We start from the raw sequence: 23,181 nt of genomic DNA on the forward strand, positions 1-23,181 counted from the left end.
CTGCTGTACCCGCCCATTGGGGACACAGCAGCCAATAGGCTGTGTCTATAGGGTAGCCAATGGGCGCAGGCGGCAGTGAGCCGGAGTCAGTTCCCGGATGCGCAGGATGACCGTCGGACCCAGCAGATAACCGGTGATGTAATGTGCATGGCAGAGCAGGTGGGCAGCTGCGGGTGACAAGCGGCGCTGATGCCGACATATGATAAATCATGGCGGCGGCGCCGCTAGTCACTCGCTGCTGCCCCCACCAGCTCTGCCATGCTTCTATGTAACAGAATGTCAGCCTGCCTGCCGCCCTTAATTGGTGCCGCCCTGAGGCCCGGCACTGCATATACAGTATATCAGTGACAAACGCAGGATTTCTAGAGCAGCACATTGGAGTAAGTACGGGAGTCTGGGGGAGCGGTAACAGCCCTGAATATTGGTCTTATTATACACTGGATACTGTATGGAATACAGTATTAGGCCCCCATTTACCATTGATCGCATTTACAATGCGATCTGGGCGGAAAATTACCGCTCAGGATCGCATTGTAAAATGCAATCATTTCGCCCCAATGTATTACCTGCTAGGCGCAGGGACAGGGTTCCGAAAGGAGCCCGTCCCTACGATGCCTGGTACCGGAAGCCGGTACCCCACTGCCGTTTGGGCAGTGCGATATGCACCCATAGGCTACAATGGGCTATCACCATATCAGAATGGCGATAGCCCAGGGGTGCGATGCCGGGCTGCCCGATGTTGATACATCGGGCAGCTTCGCATCCCCCATAGAAACCTATGGGGGATGCGGCTTGCGGCGCTGCAGGGGGGGGATCGGAGATTCCTGCTGCGGTCCCCCTTTAATACATTTAGGTGAAACTTAATATTTGCGGTTAATCCCCCAAAAAGGGTGTTTTCGGGGATTTAGCCGCAAATATTAGTTGATAAATGGGCCCCTTAATATGGTCTGTAGTATAGTGCCTCACGTGCCTAGTGGGAAATCCGGCCCTGCGTGCGGCCCACTCCTCAGTCTGTCACTTGTGGAACTAGTCATACCTATGATCTGATTATATTCTGTATATTAGAAGGAGATGAAGGAGGTGGTAACATTGGGCAATAATATGGCAGTGTCAGGCGACTAACACTTGCACTGATTTCTGGGAGAGAGAGAGAGAGGGGCAATAAGTGGTTTCTTTTTTCAAATGTGTAGCCGGACTGCAAATGGAGATTGAGCGGCTGTTGACCAATGGGTCTGGTCGGCGCTCCAGCAGAACACCGTGAACGGCAGCCGCCTGATGACTGGCCGCCTATGGAGAGAGCAACAACTGCAAGCCTGCGAATCCCGTGCAGACGGTAATTGTAATGTGCATCTCTACTCGTCAGCCGCAATTCGTGGCTGTCTCTTGTGACGAGTCATCCACCGGTGATTCCTTGGTCGCCTTGTTGTTAAGCCTCCGGTTATATAATGGTTTAATCTATCTATCTATCTATCTATCTATCTATCTATCTATCTATCTATCTATCTATTTTATTCTGCGCCTGATTCATTCACTAAATAAGTGGCTCCCACTCCTACAAGGAGAAAGTGACCTTCATGGTCACCACCAGTAGCTCCGCCCCTTATGTGACATGGATGTGGGCGGGGCCCGTGCTGACGTGTATACAGATGTGTCAGTGCCCAGAGGACTGCACCAGTAACTGACTTATCACAATGTTGAAGAAATGTAGACACCGTGATGTTTGCAAGGGGTGTGATCATACCATAGTCAATAGGATAACCATGAATAAATCGACAGACACAAGGTCGACACAGACAAAAGGCCTACACATGAAAAGTCAACACTTTTTTAACATCACCACACTTTACCCCATACACCATTGCCAGTACACAGGAGGGGAGAGAACGCGTCCTCTACCGATCAGCACCACTACCGGCAGTACACAGGAGAACGCGTCCTGTACCGATCAGCACCACTACCGGCAGTACACGGGAGGGGAGAGAACACGTCCTGTACCGATCAGCACCACTACCGGCAGTACACGGGAGGGGGGAGAGCGTCCTGTACCGATCAGCACCACTACCGGTAGTACACGGGAGGGGAGAGAACGCGTCCTGTACCGATCAGCACCACTACCGGCAGTACACGGGAGGGGAGAGAACGCGTCCTGTACCGATCAGCACCACTACCGGCAGTACACGGGAGGGGAGAGAACGCGTCCTGTACCGATCAGCACCACTACCGGCAGTACACGGGAGGGGGGAGAGCGCGTCCTGTACCGATCAGCACCACTACCGGCAGTACACGGGAGGGGAGAGAACGCGTCCTCTACCGATCAGCACCACTACCGGCAGTACACGGGAGGGGAGAGAACGCGTCCTGTACCGATCAGCAGCACTACCGGCAGTACACGGGAGGGGAGAGAACACGTCCTGTACCGATCAGCACCACTACCGGCAGTACACGGGAGGGGGGAGAGCGCGTCCTGTACCGATCAGCACCACTACCGGCAGTACACGGGAGGGGAGAGAACGCGTCCTCTACCGATCAGCACCACTACCGGCAGTACACGGGAGGGGAGAGAACACGTCCTGTACCGATCAGCACCACTACCGGCAGTACACGGGAGGGGGGAGAGCGCGTCCTGTACCGATCAGCACCACTACCGGCAGTACACGGGAGGGGAGAGAACGCGTCCTGTACCGATCAGCACCACTACCGGCAGTACACAGGAGAACGCGTCCTGTACCGATCAGCAGCACTACCGGCAGTACACGGGAGGGGGGAGAGCGCGTCCTGTACCGATCAGCACCACTACCGGTAGTACACGGGAGGGGAGAGAACGCGTCCTGTACCGATCAGCACCACTACCGGCAGTACACGGGAGGGGGGAGAGCGCGTCCTGTACCGATCAGCACCACTACCGGTAGTACACGGGAGGGGAGAGCGCGTCCTGTACCGATCAGCACCACTACCGGCAGTACACAGGAGGGGGGAGAGCGCGTCCTGTACCGATCAGCACCACTACCGGCAGTACACAGGAAGGGAGAGAACGCGTCCTGTACCGATCAGCACCACTACCGGCAGCACACAGGAAGGGAGAGAACGCGTCCTGTACCGATCAGCACCACTACCGGCAGTACACAGGAAGGGAGAGAACGCGTCCTGTACCGATCAGCACCACTACCGGCAGCACACAGGAAGGGAGAGAACGCGTCCTGTACCGATCAGCACCACTACCGGCAGTACACAGGAGGGGGGAGAGCGCGTCCTGTACCGATCAGCACCACTACCGGTAGTACACAGGAGGGGAGAGAGCGCGTCCTGTACCGATCAGCGCCACTACCGGCAGTACACAGGAGAACGCGTCCTGTACCGATCAGCACCACTACCGGTAGTACACGGGAGGGGAGAGAACACGTCCTGTACCGATCAGCACCACTACCGGCAGTACACAGGAGGGGGGAGAGCGCGTCCTGTACCGATCAGCACCACTACCGGCAGTACACGGGAGGGGGGAGAGCGCGTCCTGTACCGATCAGCACCACTACCGGTAGTACACGGGAGGGGAGAGAACGCGTCCTGTACCGATCAGCACCACTACCGGCAGTACACGGGAGGGGGGAGAGCGCGTCCTGTACCGATCAGCACCACTACCGGTAGTACACGGGAGGGGAGAGCGCGTCCTGTACCGATCAGCACCACTACCGGCAGTACACAGGAGGGGGGAGAGCGCGTCCTGTACCGATCAGCACCACTACCGGCAGTACACAGGAAGGGAGAGAACGCGTCCTGTACCGATCAGCACCACTACCGGCAGCACACAGGAAGGGAGAGAACGCGTCCTGTACCGATCAGCACCACTACCGGCAGTACACAGGAAGGGAGAGAACGCGTCCTGTACCGATCAGCACCACTACCGGCAGCACACAGGAAGGGAGAGAACGCGTCCTGTACCGATCAGCACCACTACCGGCAGTACACAGGAGGGGGGAGAGCGCGTCCTGTACCGATCAGCACCACTACCGGTAGTACACAGGAGGGGAGAGAGCGCGTCCTGTACCGATCAGCGCCACTACCGGCAGTACACAGGAGAACGCGTCCTGTACCGATCAGCACCACTACCGGTAGTACACGGGAGGGGAGAGAACACGTCCTGTACCGATCAGCACCACTACCGGCAGTACACAGGAGGGGGGAGAGCGCGTCCTGTACCGATCAGCACCACTACCGGCAGTACACGGGAGGGGGGAGAGCGCGTCCTGTACCGATCAGCACCACTACCGGTAGTACACGGGAGGGGAGAGAACGCGTCCTGTACCGATCAGCACCACTACCGGCAGTACACGGGAGGGGAGAGCGCGTCCTGTACCGATCAGCACCACTACCGACAGTACACAGGAGGGGGAGAGCGCGTCCTGTACCGATCAGCACCACTACCGGCAGTACACAGGAGGGGGGAGAGCGCGTCCTGTACCGATCAGCACCACTACCGGCAGTACACAGGAAGGGAGAGAACGCGTCCTGTACCGATCAGCACCACTACCGGCAGCACACAGGAAGGGAGAGAACGCGTCCTGTACCGATCAGCAGCACTACCGGCAGTACACGGGAGGGGGGAGAGCGCGTCCTGTACCGATCAGCACCACTACCGGTAGTACACGGGAGGGGAGAGAACGCGTCCTGTACCGATCAGCACCACTACCGGCAGTACACGGGAGGGGAGAGAACGCGTCCTGTACCGATCAGCACCACTACCGGCAGTACACGGGAGGGGAGAGAACGCGTCCTGTACCGATCAGCACCACTACCGGCAGTACACGGGAGGGGAGAGAACGCGTCCTGTACCGATCAGCACCACTACCGGCAGTACACGGGAGGGGAGAGAACGCGTCCTGTACCGATCAGCACCACTACCGGCAGTACACGGGAGGGGAGAGAACGCGTCCTGTACCGATCAGCACCACTACCGGCAGTACACGGGAGGGGAGAGAACGCGTCCTGTACCGATCAGCACCACTACCGGCAGTACACGGGAGGGGAGAGAACGCGTCCTGTACCGATCAGCACCACTACCGTCAGTACAAGGGAGGGGGGAGAGCGCGTCCTGTACCGATCAGCACCACTACCGGCAGTACACAGGAAGGGAGAGAACGCGTCCTGTACCGATCAGCACCTCTACCGGCAGTACACGGGAGGGGAGAGAACACGTCCTGTACCGATCAGCACCACTACCAGCAGTACACGGGAGGGGAGAGAGCGAGTCCTGTACCGATCAGCACCACTACCGGCAGTACACGGGAGGGGAGAGAACACGTCCTGTACCGATCAGCACCACTACCAGCAGTACACGGGAGGGGAGAGAGCGCGTCCTGTACCGATCAGCACCACTACCGGCAGTACACGGGAGGGGGGAGAGCGCGTCCTGTACCGATCAGCACCACTACCGGTAGTACACGGGAGGGGAGAGAACGCGTCCTGTACCGATCAGCACCACTACCGGCAGTACACGGGAGGGGAGAGCGCGTCCTGTACCGATCAGCACCACTACCGGCAGTACACAGGAGGGGGGAGAGCGCGTCCTGTACCGATCAGCACCACTACCGGCAGTACACGGGAGGGGAGAGAACGCGTCCTGTACCGATCAGCACCACTACCGGCAGTACACGGGAGGGGAGAGCGCGTCCTGTACCGATCAGCACCACTACCGGCAGTACACAGGAGGGGGGAGAGCGCGTCCTGTACCGATCAGCACCACTACCGGCAGTACACAGGAGGGGAGAGAACGCGTCCTGTACCGATCAGCACCACTACCGGCAGCACACAGGAAGGGAGAGAACGCGTCCTGTACCGATCAGCACCACTACCGGCAGCACACAGGAAGGGAGAGAACGCGTCCTGTACCGATCAGCACCACTACCGGCAGTACACAGGAGGGGGGAGAGCGCGTCTTGTACCGATCAGCACCACTACCGGTAGTACACAGGAGGGGAGAGAGCGCGTCCTGTACCGATCAGCGCCACTACCGGCAGTACACAGGAGAACGCGTCCTGTACCGATCAGCACCACTACCGGTAGTACACGGGAGGGGAGAGAACACGTCCTGTACCGATCAGCACCACTACCGGCAGTACACAGGAGGGGGGAGAGCGCGTCCTGTACCGATCAGCACCACTACCGGCAGTACACGGGAGGGGGGAGAGCGCGTCCTGTACCGATCAGCACCACTACCGGTAGTACACGGGAGGGGAGAGAACGCGTCCTGTACCGATCAGCACCACTACCGGCAGTACACGGGAGGGGAGAGCGCGTCCTGTACCGATCAGCACCACTACCGACAGTACACAGGAGGGGGAGAGCGCGTCCTGTACCGATCAGCACCACTACCGGCAGTACACAGGAGGGGGGAGAGCGCGTCCTGTACCGATCAGCACCACTACCGGCAGTACACAGGAGGGGAGAGAACGCGTCCTGTACCGATCAGCACCACTACCGGCAGCACACAGGAAGGGAGAGAACGCGTCCTGTACCGATCAGCACCACTACCGGCAGCACACAGGAAGGGAGAGAACGCGTCCTGTACCGATCAGCACCACTACCGGCAGTACACAGGAGGGGGGAGAGCGCGTCCTGTACCGATCAGCACCACTACCGGTAGTACACAGGAGGGGAGAGAGCGCGTCCTGTACCGATCAGCACCACTACCGGCAGTACACGGGAGGGGAGAGAACGCGTCCTGTACCGATCAGCACCACTACCGGCAGTACACGGGAGGGGAGAGAACGCGTCCTGTACCGATCAGCACCACTACCGGCAGTACACGGGAGGGGAGAGAACGCGTCCTGTACCGATCAGCACCACTACCGGCAGTACACGGGAGGGGAGAGAACGCGTCCTGTACCGATCAGCACCACTACCGGCAGTACACGGGAGGGGAGAGAACGCGTCCTGTACCGATCAGCACCACTACCGGCAGTACACGGGAGGGGAGAGAACGCGTCCTGTACCGATCAGCACCACTACCGGCAGTACACGGGAGGGGAGAGAACGCGTCCTGTACCGATCAGCACCACTACCGTCAGTACAAGGGAGGGGGGAGAGCGCGTCCTGTACCGATCAGCACCACTACCGGCAGTACACAGGAAGGGAGAGAACGCGTCCTGTACCGATCAGCACCTCTACCGGCAGTACACGGGAGGGGAGAGAACACGTCCTGTACCGATCAGCACCACTACCAGCAGTACACGGGAGGGGAGAGAGCGAGTCCTGTACCGATCAGCACCACTACCGGCAGTACACGGGAGGGGAGAGAACACGTCCTGTACCGATCAGCACCACTACCAGCAGTACACGGGAGGGGAGAGAGCGCGTCCTGTACCGATCAGCACCACTACCGGCAGTACACGGGAGGGGAGAGAACGCGTCCTGTACCGATCAGCACCACTACCGGCAGTACACAGGAAGGGAGAGAACGCGTCCTGTACCGATCAGCACCACTACCGGCAGTACACGGGAGGGGGGAGAGCGCGTCCTGTACCGATCAGCACCACTACCGGCAGTACACAGGAAGGGAGAGAACGCGTCCTGTACCGATCAGCACCACTACCGGCAGTACACGGGAGGGGAGAGAGCGAGTCCTGTACCGATCAGCACCACTACCGGCAGTACACAGGAAGGGAGAGAACGCGTCCTGTACCGATCAGCACCACTACCGGCAGTACACGGGAGGGGGGAGAGCGCGTCCTGTACCGATCAGCACCACTACCGGCAGTACACGGGAGGGGAGAGAGCGAGTCCTGTACCGATCAGCACCACTACCGGCAGTACACGGGAGGGGGGAGAGCGCGTCCTGTACCGATCAGCACCACTACCGGCAGTACACGGGAGGGGAGAGAGCGAGTCCTGTACCGATCAGCACCACTTCCGGCAGTACACGGGAGGGGAGAGACCGCGTCCTGTACCGATCAGCACCACTACCGGCAGTACACAGGAGGGGGGAGAGCGCGTCCTGTACCGATCAGCACCACTACCAGCAGTACACGGGAGGGGAGAGAGCGCGTCCTGTACCGATCAGCACCACTACCGGCAGTACACGGGAGGGGAGAGAGCGAGTCCTGTACCGATCAGCACCACTTCCGGCAGTACACGGGAGGGGAGAGACCGAGTCCTGTACCGATCAGCACCACTTCCGGCAGTACACGGGAGGGGAGAGACCGCGTCCTGTACCGATCAGCACCACTACCGGCAGTACACAGGAGGGGGAGAGCGCGTCCTGTACCGATCAGCACCACTACCGGCAGTACACGGGAGGGGGGAAGAGCGCGTCCTGTACCGATCAGCACCACTATCGGCAGTACACGGGAGGGGGGAGAGCGCGTCCTGTACCGATCAGCACCACTACCGGCAGTACACGGGAGGGGAGAGAGCGAGTCCTGTACCGATCAGCGCCACTTCCGGCAGTACACAGGAGGGGAGAGAACGCGTCCTGTACCGATCAGCACCACTACCGGCAGTACACGGGAGAACGCGTCCTGTACCAATCAGCGCCACTACCGGCAGTACACAGGAGGGGAGAGAACGCGTCCTGTACCGATCAGTGCCACTACCGGCAGTACACGGGAGGGGAGAGAACGCATCCTGTTCCGATCAGCGCCACTACCGGCAGTACACGGGAGGGGAGAGAATGCATCCTGTACCGATCAGCACCACTACCGGCAGTACACAGGAGGGGAGAGAACGCGTCCTGTACCAATCAGCACCACTACCGGCAGTACACAGGAGGGGAGAGAACGGGTCCTGTACCGATCAGAACTACTACCGGCAGTACACGGGAGAATGCGTCCTGTATCAATCAGCGCCACTACCGGCAGTACACGGGAGGGGAGAGACTGCGTCCTGTACCGATCAGCGCCTCTACCGGCAGTACATGGGAGGGGAGAGACCGCGTCCTGTACCGATCAGCGCCTCTACCAGCAGTACACAGGAGGGGAGAGACCGCATCCTGTACCGATCAGCGCCTCTACCGGCAGTACATGGGAGGGGGGAGAGCGCGTCCTGTACCGATCAGCACCACTACCGGTAGTACACAGGAGGGGAGAGAACGCGTCCTGTACCGATCAGCACCACTACCGGCAGTACACAGGAAGGGAGAGAACGCGTCCTGTACCGATCAGCACCACTACCGGCAGTACACAGGAGGGGGGAGAGTGCGTCCTGTACCGATCAGCACCACTACCGGCAGTACATAGGAGGGGGGAGAGCGCGTCCTGTACCGATCAGCACCACTACCGGCAGTACACAGGAGGGGAGAGAACGCGTCCTGTACCGATCAGCACCACTACCGGCACTACACAGGAGGGGGGAGAGCGCGTCCTGTACCGATCAGCACCACTACCGGTAGTACACAGGAGGGGAGAGTACGCGTCCTGTACCGATCAGCACCACTACCGGCACTACACAGGAGGGGGGAGAGCGCGTCCTGTACCAATCAGCACCAGGGTGATGATGATAATGATGGGGCAACAGCGTGATGATAATAATGATAATGATGACGATGGGGCAACAGGGTGATGATAATGATGATGATGGCAGTACACAGGAGGGGAGATCATGTCCTGTGCTGTGTAATCATCATAATCATTGGGAGCCCCTAGGGAGGTGGATGAGAGTAACATCCCAGAGAGGATGATGGGAGATATCCTGGTGAGAAGGAGATTAAGCTGTAAGGGAGGATGATGGGCACAGGGTGATGATGATGATGATGGGCACAGGGTGATGATGATAACGGGGTATATAAGTAAGATGGGACAAAGGGTGACGATAATGGGGTACAGGGTGGTGGTGATGATGATGTGGTACAGAATTATGAAGGGACACTGAATGATGATGATTGGACACAGGGTGGTGATGATGATGATGGGGCAACAGGGTGATGATGATGATGATGATGGGGCAACAGGGTGATGATGATGATGATGATGATGGTGCAACAGGGTGATGATGATGATGATGATGGGGCAACAGGGTGATGATGATGATGATGATGGGGCAACAGGGTGATGATGATGATGATGATGGGGCAACAGGGTGATGATGATGGGGCAACAGGGTGATGATGATGATGATGATGATGATGGGGCAACAGGGTGGTGATGATGATGATGATGATGATGATGGGGCAACAGGGTGATGATGATGATGATGATGATGGGGCAACAGGGTGATGATGATGATGATGGGGCAACAGGGTGATGATGATGATGATGATGATGATGATGATGATGATGATGGGGCAACAGGGTGATGATGATGGGGCAACAGGGTGATGATGATGATGGGGCAACATGGTGATGATGATGTGGTACAGAATTATGAAGGGACACTGATTGATGATGATTGGACACAGGGTGGTGATAATGATGATGATGGGGCAACAGGGTGGTGATGATGATGATGGGGTAACAGGGTGATGATGATGATGATGATTATGATGGGGCAACAGGGTGATTATGATGTTGATGGGGCAACAGGGTGATGAATATGGGACACAGGGTATTGATGATGATGATGATGGGGCAACAGGGTGGTGATGATGATGATGATGGGGCAACAGGGTGATGATGATGATGGGGCAACAGGGTGATGATGATGATGGGCAACATGGTGATGATGATGATGGGGCAACAGGGTGATGATGATGATGATGATGATTATGATGGGGCAACAGGGTGATTATGATGTTGATGGGGCAACAGGGTGATGAAGATGGGACACAGGGTATTGATGATGATGATGATGATGATGATGATGATCGGACACAGGGTGATGATGATGATTATGGGGCAACAGGTTAATGATGATGGGGGAAAGGGTGATGATGATGGGGCAACAGGGTGGTGGTGGTGATGATGGGGCAACAGGGTGATTATGGGCAACAGGGTAATGATGATGATGATGATGGGCAACAGGGCAATGATGATGATGATGGGCAATGATGATGATGATGGGGCAACAGGGCAATGATGATGATGATGGGGCAACAGGGCACAGGGTGATGATGATGACGATGGACACTGGGTGATAGGAGTTGTTGCTGTGTGAGGGTACCTGGCAGGGGAAGAGTTGGCAGTGCCGGGGTGGCAGCAGGCAGTTACAGGAATGCATCATGTAGATGAGGCATTGCCCAGACACTGACATAATAAGTCACATCCTGAGGAGTCATCCTCAGCACAGGAGGCATCGCCCAGACACTGACATAATAAGTCACATCCTGAGGAGTCATCCTCAGCACAGGAGGAGTCATCCTCAGCACAGGAGGCATTGCCCAGACACTGACCTAATAAGTCACATCCTGAGGAGTCATCCTCAGCACAGGAGGCATTGCCCAGACACTGACATAAGTCACATCCTGAGGAGTCATCCTCAGCACAGGAGGCATCGCCCAGACACTGACATAATAAGTCACATCCTGAGGAGTCATCCTCAGCACAGGAGGCATCGCCCAGACACTGACATAATAAGTCACATCCTGAGGAGTCATCCTCAGCACAGGAGGAGTCATCCTCAGCACAGGAGGCATTGCCCAGACACTGACCTAATAAGTCACATCCTGAGGAGTCATCCTCAGCACAGGAGGCATTGCCCAGACACTGACATAAGTCACATCCTGAGGAGTCATCCTCAGCACAGGAGGCATCGCCCAGACACTGACATAATAAGTCACATCCTGAGGAGTCATCGTCAGCACAGGAGGCATCGCCCAGACACTGACATAATAAGTCACATCCTGAGGAGTCATCCTCAGCACAGGAGGCATCACCCAGACACTGACATAATAAGTCACATCCTGAGGAGTCATCCTCAGCACAGGAGGCATTACCCAGACACTGACATAATAAGTCACATCCTGAGGAGTCATCCTCAGCACAGGAGGAGTCATCCTCAGCACAGGAGGCATTGCCCAGACACTGACCTAATAAGTCACATCCTGAGGAGTCATCCTCAGCACAGGAGGCATCACCCAGACACTGACATAATAAGTCACATCCTGAGGAGTCATCCTCAGCACAGGAGGCATCGCCCAGACACTGACATAATAAGTCACATCCTGAGGAGTCATCCTCAGCACAGGAGGCATTGCCCAGACACTGACATAATAAGTCACATCCTGAGGAGTCATCCTCAGCACAGGAGGAGTCATCCTCAGCACAGGAGGCATTGCCCAGACACTGACCTAATAAGTCACATCCTGAGGAGTCATCCTCAGCACAGGAGGCATTGCCCAGACACTGACATAAGTCACATCCTGAGGAGTCATCCTCAGCACAGGAGGCATCGCCCAGACACTGACATAATAAGTCACATCCTGAGGAGTCATCGTCAGCACAGGAGGCATCGCCCAGACACTGACATAATAAGTCACATCCTGAGGAGTCATCCTCAGCACAGGAGGCATCACCCAGACACTGACATAATAAGTCACATCCTGAGGAGTCATCCTCAGCACAGGAGGCATTACCCAGACACTGACATAATAAGTCACATCCTGAGGAGTCATCCTCAGCACAGGAGGAGTCATCCTCAGCACAGGAGGCATTGCCCAGACACTGACCTAATAAGTCACATCCTGAGGAGTCATCCTCAGCACAGGAGGCATCACCCAGACACTGACATAATAAGTCACATCCTGAGGAGTCATCCTCAGCACAGGAGGCATCGCCCAGACACTGACCTAATAAGTCACATCCTGAGGAGTCATCCTCAGCACAGGAGGCATCGCCCAGACACTGACCTAATAAGTCACATCCTGAGGAGTCATCCTCAGCACAGGAGGCATCACCCAGACACTGACATAATAAGTCACATCCTGAGGAGTCATCCTCATCACAGGAGGCATCACCCAGACACTGACATAATAAGTCACATCCTGAGGAGTCATCCTCAGCACAGGAGGCATCGCCCAGACACTGTACCAATCAGCGCCACTACCGGCAGTACACAGGAGGGGAGAGAACGGGTCCTGTACCGATCAGAACTACTACCGGCAGTACACGGGAGAATGCGTCCTGTATCAATCAGCGCCACTACCGGCAGTACACGGAAGGGGAGAGACTGCGTCCTGTACCGATCAGCGCCTCTACCGGCAGTACATGGGAGGGGAGAGACCGCGTCCTGTACCGATCAGCACCACTACCGGCAGTACACAGGAAGGGAGAGAACGCGTCCTGTACCGATCAGCACCACTACCGGCAGTACACAGGAGGGGGGAGAGCGCGTCCTGTACCGATCAGCACCACTACCGACAGTACACAGGAGGGGGAGAGCGTGTCCTGTACCGATCAGCACCACTACCGGTAGTACACAGGAGGGGAGAGAACGCGTCCTGTACTGATCAGCACCACTACCGGCAGTACACAGGAAGGGAGAGAACGCGTCCTGTACCGATCAGCACCACTACCGGCAGTACACAGGAGGGGGAGAGCGCGTCCTGTACCGATCAGCACCACTACCGGCAGTACACAGGAGGGGGGAGAGCGCGTCCTGTACCGATCAGCACCACTACCGGCAGTACACAGGAGGGGAGAGAATGCGTCCTGTACCGATCAGCACCACTACCGGCACTACACAGGAGGGGGGAGAGCGCGTCCTGTACCGATCAGCACCACTACCGGTAGTACACAGGAGGGGAGAGAACGCGTCCTGTACCGATCAGCACCACTACCGGCACTACACAGGAGGGGGGAGAGCGCGTCCTGTACCAATCAGCACCACTACCGGTAGTACACGGGAGAACGTGTCCTGTACCAATCAGCACCAGGGTGATGATGATAATGATGGGGCAACAGCGTGATGATAATAATGATAATGATGACGATGGGGCAACAGGGTGATGATAATGATGATGATGGCAGTACACAGGAGGGGAGATCATGTCCTGTGCTGTGTAATCATCATAATCATTGGGAGCCCCTAGGGAGGTGGATGAGAGTAACATCCCAGAGAGGATGATGGGAGATATCCTGGTGAGAAGGAGATTAAGCTGTAAGGGAGGATGAGGGGCACAGGGTGATGATGATGATGATGATGATGATGGGGCAACAGGGTGATGATGATAACGGGGTATATAAGTAAGATGGGACAAAGGGTGACGATAATGGGGTACAGGGTGGTGGTGATGATGATGTGGTACAGAATTATGAAGGGACACTGAATGATGATGATTGGACACAGGGTGGTGATGATGATGATGATGATGATGATAGGGCAACAGGGTGGTGATGATGATGATGATGATGATGATGGGGCAACAGGGTGATGATGATGATGATGATGATGATGGGGCAACAGGGTGATGATGATGATGATGGGGCAACAGGGTGATGATGATGATGATGGGGCAACAGGGTGATGATGATGATGATGATGATGGGGCAACAGGGTGATGATGATGATGATGATGATGGGGCAACAGGATGATGATGATGATGATGATGATGATGGGGCAACAGGGTGATGATGATGGGGCAACAGGGTGATGATGATCATGGGGCAACAGGGTGATGATGATGATGATGATGGGGCAACAGGGTGATGATGATGATGGGGCAACAGGGTGATGATGATGATGATGATGATGATGATGATGGGGCAACAGGGTGGTGATGATGATGATGATGATGGGGCAACAGGGTGATGATGATGATAATGGGGCAACAGGGTGATGATGATGATGATGATGATGGGGCAACAGGGTGATGATGATGGGGCAACAGGGTGATGATGATGATGATGATGATGGGGCAACAGGGTGGTGATGATGATGATGATGATGATGATGATGGGGCAACAGGGTGATGATGATGATGATGATGATGGGGCAACAGGGTGATGATGATGATGATGGGGCAACAGGGTGATGATGATGATGATGATGGGGCAACAGGGTGATGATGATGGGGCAACAGGGTGATGATGATGATGGGGCAACATGGTGATGATGATGTGGTACAGAATTATGAAGGGACACTGATTGATGATGATTGGACACAGGGTGGTGATGATGATGATGATGGGGCAACAGGGTGGTGATGATGATGATGATGGGGCAACAGGGTGATGATGATGGGGCAACAGGGTGATGATGATGATGGGCAACATGGTGATGATGATGATGGGGCAACAGGGTGATGATGATGATGATTATGATGGGGCAACAGGGTGATTATGATGTTGATGGGGCAACAGGGTGATGAAGATGGGACACAGGGTATTGATGATGATGATGATCGGACACAGGGTGATGATGATGATTATGGGGCAACAGGTTAATGATGATGGGGCAAAAGGGTGATTATGGGCAACAGGGTGGTGGTGGTGATGATGGGGCAACAGGGTGATTATGGGCAACAGGGTAATGATGATGATGGGCAACAGGGCAATGATGATGATGATGGGCAATGATGATGATGATGATGGGGCAACAGGGCAATGATGATGATGATGGGGCAACAGGGCACAGGGTGATGATGATGACGATGGACACTGGGTGATAGGAGTTGTTGCTGTGTGAGGGTACCTGGCAGGGGAAGAGTTGGCAGTGCCGGGGTGGCAGCAGGCAGTTACAGGAATGCATCATGTAGATGAGGCATTGCCCAGACACTGACATAATAAGTCACATCCTGAGGAGTCATCCTCAGCACAGGAGGAGTCATCCTCAGCACAGGAGGCATTGCCCAGACACTGACCTAATAAGTCACATCCTGAGGAGTCATCCTCAGCACAGGAGGCATTGCCCAGACACTGACATAAGTCACATCCTGAGGAGTCATCCTCAGCACAGGAGGCATCGCCCAGACACTGACATAATAAGTCACATCCTGAGGAGTCATCCTCAGCACAGGAGGCATTGCCCAGACACTGACATAATAAGTCACATCCTGAGGAGTCATCCTCAGCACAGGAGGAGTCATCCTCAGCACAGGAGGCATTGCCCAGACACTGACCTAATAAGTCACATCCTGAGGAGTCATCCTCAGCACAGGAGGCATTGCCCAGACACTGACATAAGTCACATCCTGAGGAGTCATCCTCAGCACAGGAGGCATCGCCCAGACACTGACATAATAAGTCACATCCTGAGGAGTCATCCTCAGCACAGTAGGCATTGCCCAGACACTGACATAATAAGTCACATCCTGAGGAGTCATCCTCAGCACAGGAGGCATCACCCAGACACTGACATAATAAGTCACATCCTGAGGAGTCATCCTCAGCACAGGAGGCATCACCCAGACACTGACCTAATAAGTCACATCCTGAGGAGTCATCCTCAGCACAGGAGGCATCGCCCAGACACTGACCTAATAAGTCACATCCTGAGGAGTCATCCTCAGCACAGGAGGCATCGCCCAGACACTGACATAATAAGTCACATCCTGAGGAGTCATCCTCAGCACAGGAGGTATTACCCAGACACTGACATAATAAGTCACATCCTGAGGAGTCATCCTCATCACAGGAGGCATCACCCAGACACTGACATAATAAGTCACATCCTGAGGAGTCATCCTCAGCACAGGAGGCATCGCCCAGACACTGACATAATAAGTCACATCCTGAGGAGTCATCCTCAGCACAGGAGGCATCGCCCAGACACTGACATAATAAGTCACATCCTGAGGAGTCATCCTCAGCACAGGAGGCATCGCCCAGACACTGACATAATAAGTCACATCCTGAGGAGTCATCGTCAGCACAGGAGGCATCGCCCAGACACTGACATAATAAGTCACATCCTGAGGAGTCATCCTCAGCACAGGAGGCATCGCCCAGACACTGACATAATAAGTCACATCCTGAGGAGTCATCCTCAGCACAGGAGGCATCACCCAGACACTGACATAATAAGTCACATCCTGAGGAGTCATCCTCAGCACAGGAGGCATTCGTTATATTCTCCTGCCGACATGTAGGAGCACACGGAGGGCACTGCAAGACCTTCTGTACAACTGCACCTATTACATTACCGCAGTGCAGGGTGCAGGGATGTCTCTGTATAGAGCACTAGGGATAGCAGTGCATGGTGCAGGGATGTCTCTGTAGGGCTAGCAGTGCATGGTGCAGGGATGTCTCTGTAGGGCTAGCAGTGCACAGTGCAGGGATGTCTCTGTATAGAGCACTAGGGCTAGCAGTGCATGGTGCAGGGATGTCTCTGTATAGAGCACTAGGGCTAGCAGTGCATGGTGCAGGGATGTCTCTGTAGGGCTAGCAGTGCACAGTGCAGGGATGTCTCTGTATAGAACACTAGGGCTAGCAGTGCACGGTGCAGGGATGTCTCTGTACAAAGCACTAGAGCTAGCAGTGCAGTGTGCAGGGATGTCTCTGTAGGGCTAGCAGTGCATGGTACAGGGATGTCTCTGTAGGGCTAGCAGTGCAGGGTGCAGGGATGTAGGTGCAGGGATGTCTCTGTATAGAGCACCAGGGCTAGCAGTGCACTGTGCAGGGATGTCTCTGTACAGAGCACTAGGGCTAGCAGTGCAGGGCCAGGGTGCAGGGATGTCTCTGTATATAGCACTAGGGCTAGCAGTGCATGGTGCAGGGATGTCTCTGTATAGAGCACTAGGGCTAGCAGTGCATGGTGCAGGGATGTCTCTGTATAGAGCACTAGGGCTAGCAGTACATGGTGCAGGGATGTCTCTGTAGGGCTAGCAGTGCACAGTGCAGGGATGTCTCTGTATAGAACACTAGGGCTAGCAGTGCACGGTGCAGGGATGTCTCTGTACAAAGCACTAGAGCTAGCAGTGCAGGGTGCAGGGATGTCTCTGTAGGGCTAGCAGTGCATGGTACAGGGATGTCTCTGTAGGGCTAGCAGTGCAGGGTGCAGGGATGTAGGTGCAGGGATGTCTTTGTATAGAGCACCAGGGCTAGCAGTGCACTGTGCAGGGATGTCTCTGTACAGAGCACTAGGGCTAGCAGTGCAGGGCCAGGGTGCAGGGATGTCTCTGTATATAGCACTAGGGCTAGCAGTGCATGGTGCAGGGATGTCTCTGTAAAGAGCACTAGGGCTAGCAGTGCAGGGACAGGGTGCAGGGATGTCTCTGTACAGGGCACCAGGGCTAGCAGTGCACGGTGCAGGGATGTCTCTGTATAGAACACTAGGGCTAGCAGTGCAGGGTGCAGGGATGTCTCTGTATAGAGCACTAGGGCTAGCAGTGCAGGGTGCAGGGAGGTCTCTGTGTAGAACACTAGGGCTAGCAGTGCAGGGATGTCTCTGTATACAGTACCAGGGCTAGCAGTGCAGGGTGCAGGGATGTCTCCGTATACAGTACCAGGGCTAGCAGTGCAGGGTGCAGGGATGTCTCTGTATACAGAACCAGGGCTAGCAGTGCAGGGATGTCTCCGTATACAGTACCAGGGCTAGCAGTGCAGGGTGCAGGGATGTCTCCGTATACAGTACCAGGGCTAGCAGTGCATGGTGCAGGGATGTCTCAGTATAGAGCACTAGGGCTAGCAGTGCATGGGACAGGGTGCAGGGATGTCTCTGTACAGGGCACCGGGGCTAGCAGTGCAGGGTGCAGGGATGTCTCTGTATACAGTACCAGGGCTAGCAGTGCATGGTGCAGGGATGTCTCTGTATACAGTACCAGGGCTAGCAGTGCAGGGTGCAGGGATGTCTCTGTATACAGTACCAGGGCTAGCAGTGCAGGGTGCAGGGATGTCTCCGTATACAGTACCAGGGCTAGCAGTGCAGGGTGCAGGGATGTCTCCGTATACAGTACCAGCGCTAGCAGTGCAGGGTGCAGGGATGTCTCTGTATACAGTACCAGGGCTAGCAGTGCAGGGTGCAGAGATGTCTCTGTATACAGTACCAGGGCTAGCAGTGCAGGGTGCAGGGATGTCTCTGTATACAGTACCAGGGCTAGCAGTGCAGGGTGCAGGGATGTCTCCGTATACAGTACCAGGGCTAGCAGTGCAGGGTGCAGGGATGTCTCCGTATACAGTACCAGCGCTAGCAGTGCAGGGTGCAGGGATGTCTCCGTATACAGAACCAGGGCTAGCAGTGCAGGGTGCAGGGATGTCTCTGTATACAGTACCAGGGCTAGCAGTGCAGGGTGCAGGGATGTCTCCGTATACAGCACCAGGTCTAGCAGTGCAGGGTGCAGGGATGTCTCTGTATACAGTACCAGGGCTAGCAGTGCAGGGTGCAGGGATGTCTCTGTATACAGTACCAGGGCTAGCAGTGCAGGGATGTCTCTGTGTACAGTACCAGGGCTAGCAGTGCAGGGTGCAGGGATGTCTCTGTATACAGTACCGGGGCTAGCAGTGCAGGGATGTCTCCGTATACAGTACCAGGGCTAGCAGTGCAGGGTGCAGGGATGTCTCCGTATACAGTACCAGCGCTAGCAGTGCAGGGTGCAGGGATGTCTCCGTATACAGAACCAGGGCTAGCAGTGCAGGGTGCAGGGATGTCTCTGTATACAGTACCAGGGCTAGCAGTGCAGGGTGCAGGGATGTCTCTGTATACAGTACCAGGGCTAGCAGTGCATGGTGCAGGGATGTCTCTGTATACAGTACCAGGGCTAGCAGTGCAGGGTGCAGGGATGTCTCCGTATACAGTACCAGGGCTAGCAGTGCAGGGTGCAGGGATGTCTCTGTGTACAGTACCAGGGCTAGCAGTGCAGGGTGCAGGGATGTCTCCGTATACAGTACCGGGGCTAGCAGTGCAGGGTGCAGGGATGTCTCCGTATACAGTACCAGGGCTAGCAGTGCAGGGTGCAGGGATGTCTCTGTATACAGTACCAGGGCTAGCAGTGCAGGGTGCAGGGATGTCTCTGTATACAGTACCAGGGCTAGCAGTGCAGGGTGCAGGGATGTCTCTGTGTACAGTACTAGGGCTAGCAGTGCAGGGTGCAGGGATGTCTCTGTATACAGTACCAGGGCTAGCAGTGCAGGGTGCAGGAATGTCTCCGTATACAGTACCGGGGCTAGCAGTGCAGGGTGCAGGGATGTCTCTGTACAGCAGGAGCAGGTAATAAAACTCCCTTCCTTCCCCATACTCCACCTTTTATGGTAAGGAGAGGACACAGAGGGGCAGGACTGGGGGTAGGGAGTGGGGATGACGTCACACTAGGAGGCTCTGCTCCGATCACTGACCCCAGCAGCGGCAGAGGGGCTGATACATTGGATACAGACAGAGGATCCGGGACAGGCCGCCTATTGTTCTGCGGAGGGAGCCACACACCCACCCGGCCAGGTACGCTGCTGATGAAGTGTCAGCTCTTGGGGTTAGCTGTGCAGATCATGTGACATCGCTCGCTGGTTACTTTGTAGCACATGCAGCATTGGCTCTGTACAGTAGTGGGGAGTGTAAGGAATGCTTGGTGTACTACAAGTTTCAGCATGCCCGGAATGGCCGCCTGTGTGTACAGGACAGAGGCTGTATATAGTACAGTACAGATTATATACAGGACAGAAGTTATATAGTACAATCAATATATATATATATATATATATATATATATATATATATATATATATATATATATATACACACATACATACACACACACACACACACACACACACACACACACACACACACACACACGCTGTATATACTGTAGCACAGGACAGGTTATATAGCACAAACTGTATATATATCCTCTGTCCTCTATGATATATATATGTAGCACAGAGGTTATATAGTACAGTATATATTATACAGGACAGAGGCTATATATATATATATATATATATATATATATATATATATATTACAGAGGTTATTTAGTACAGTATATACAGCATATTACACAGTACAGAGGAGGATGTACAGAGGTTATATAGTACATTCTATATTATACAGGATAGAGGCTATATATATATATATATTTTACAGAGATTATATAGTACAGTATATATTATATAGGACAGAGGCTATATATATAGTACAGTATATATTATACAGGACAGAGGATATATATATATATATATATATATATATATATATTACAGAGGTTATATAGTACAGTATATATTATATAGGACAGAGGCTATATATATAGTGCAGTATATATTATATAGATGTAGGATACGTAGTACAGTACATAACATAGATGTATGATACGTAGTACAGTACAGGACATAGATGTAGGATACGCAGTACAGTACATAGATGTAGTATACGTAGCACAGTACATTACATAGATGTAGGATACGCAGTACAGTACATAGATGTAGGATACGTAGTACAGTACAGTACATAGATGTAGGATACGTAGGACAGTACAGTACATAGATGTAGGATACGTAGGACAGTACAGGACATAGATGTAGGATACGTAGCACAGTACATTACATAGATGTAGGATACGTAGTACGGTACATGACAGATGTAGGATACGTAGCACAGTACATTACATAGATGTAGTATAGTACATTACATAGATGTAGTATAGTACAGTACATAGATGTAGGATACGTAGTACAGTACAGGACATAGATGTAGGATACGTAGTACAGTACATAGATGTAGGATACGTAGTACGGTACATGACAGATGTAGGATACGTAGCACAGTACAGTACATAGATGTAGGATACGTAGTACAGTACAGGACATAGATGTAGGATACGTAGTACAGTACATAGATGTAGGATACGTAGCACAGTACAGTACATAGATGTAGGATACGTAGTACGGTACATGACAGATGTAGGGTACGTAGTACGGTACATGACATAGATGTAGGATACGTAGTACAGAACATGACATAGATGTAGGACACGTAGTACAGTACATTGCATATATGTAGGATACGTAGTACAGTACATAGATGTAGGATACATAGTACAGTACAATACATAGATGTAGGATACGTAGCACAGTACATTACATAGATGTAGGATACGCAGTACAGTACATAGATGTAGGATACGTAGGACAGTACAGGACATAGATGTAGGATACGTAGCACAGTACATTACATAGATGTAGGATACGTAGCACGGTACATGACAGATGTAGGACACGTAGTACAGTACATTACATAGATGTAGGATGTGTAGTACAGTACATGACATGTGGCGTATATAGTGTAAGAGGGACAGGGAACAGGCACCATCTCCTGGGAAGGTACAGCAGCTGAGAGGTCAAAAATCACTCCAGTATTCCGATGCAACTGGCCTCAACCAGTTTTTTTGGAGAAGCAAACAGAAACTAAACATCAAAATAAAACCTTTCTGTCTGGCTCTAAACACAGGATAATCTCCTAACTCACTAGAAAACAATAACAGTAGTTTACCAGTCAGAGTTTGTAGCAGGTTGTTTCCAACATAGAGACTACACAGTGTCTCCTCTCCCCAGGAAGAGACCCCTAACTCCCAGTCTGGCAGCCTTTTCACTAAACCCCCCACAGCTGGAGGTACTGATTAGCCTTTTGTGAGGCTAACAGCCCAAGACCCGAAATGGGCCTAATGGATGGTGAACCCACCCTCTCTTCAACCATCAAACCCCTGGACTGTATACCAGTTCTTATAAAGAGCCTAACAGCTCACAACAGAACCTGCAAATCTCCTGGTGGTTTTTAAACACATATGTAAGAAATCTGGGGCAAATATACCTGCCTTCCACTGCTATACCAGTGATCCTGTCATAGTAGGACACGTAGTACAGTACAATACATAGATGTAGGATACGTAGTACAATACATAGATGTAGGATACCTAGTACAGTACAATACATAGATGTAGGATACGTAGTACAGTACAATACATAGATGTAGGATACGTAGTACAGTACATGACATAGATGTAGGATACGTAGTACAGTACAATACATAGATGTAGGATATGTAGTACAGTACATTACATATATGTAGGATACGTAGTACAGTACATGACATAGATGTAGGATATGTAGTACAGTACATTACATAGATGTAGGATATGTAGTACAGTACATTACATATATGTAGGATACGTAGTACAGTACATGACATAGATGTAGGATATGTAGTACAGTACATTACATAGATGTAGGATATGTAGTACAGTACATTACATATATGTAGGATACGTAGTACAGTACATGACATAGATGTAGGATACGTAGTACAGTACATTACATAGATGTAGAATACCTAGTACAGTACATGACATAGATGTAGGATACGTAGTACAGTACATGACATAGATGTAGAATACG

The 23,181-nt window shown here is 53.4% G+C and overlaps 1 protein-coding gene across 1 annotated transcript in view; it reads left to right on the forward strand.

The window, feature by feature from the left end:
- Nucleotides 1-20,077: 20,077 nt before the first annotated feature.
- Nucleotides 20,078-23,181, forward strand: part of FBLIM1 (filamin binding LIM protein 1) — a 55,995-nt gene continuing 52,891 nt past the window's right edge. Inside the window, exon 1 of the mRNA XM_083161818.1 lies at nucleotides 20,078-20,230. The gene's annotated coding sequence lies outside the window, so the exon portion shown is untranslated. The remainder of the gene's footprint in view (nucleotides 20,231-23,181) is intronic.

Source organism: Crinia signifera, chromosome 19 (assembly GCF_055691185.1).
Source record: "Crinia signifera chromosome 19, ASM5569118v1, whole genome shotgun sequence".
NCBI classification, from domain to species: Eukaryota; Metazoa; Chordata; class Amphibia; order Anura; family Myobatrachidae; genus Crinia; species Crinia signifera.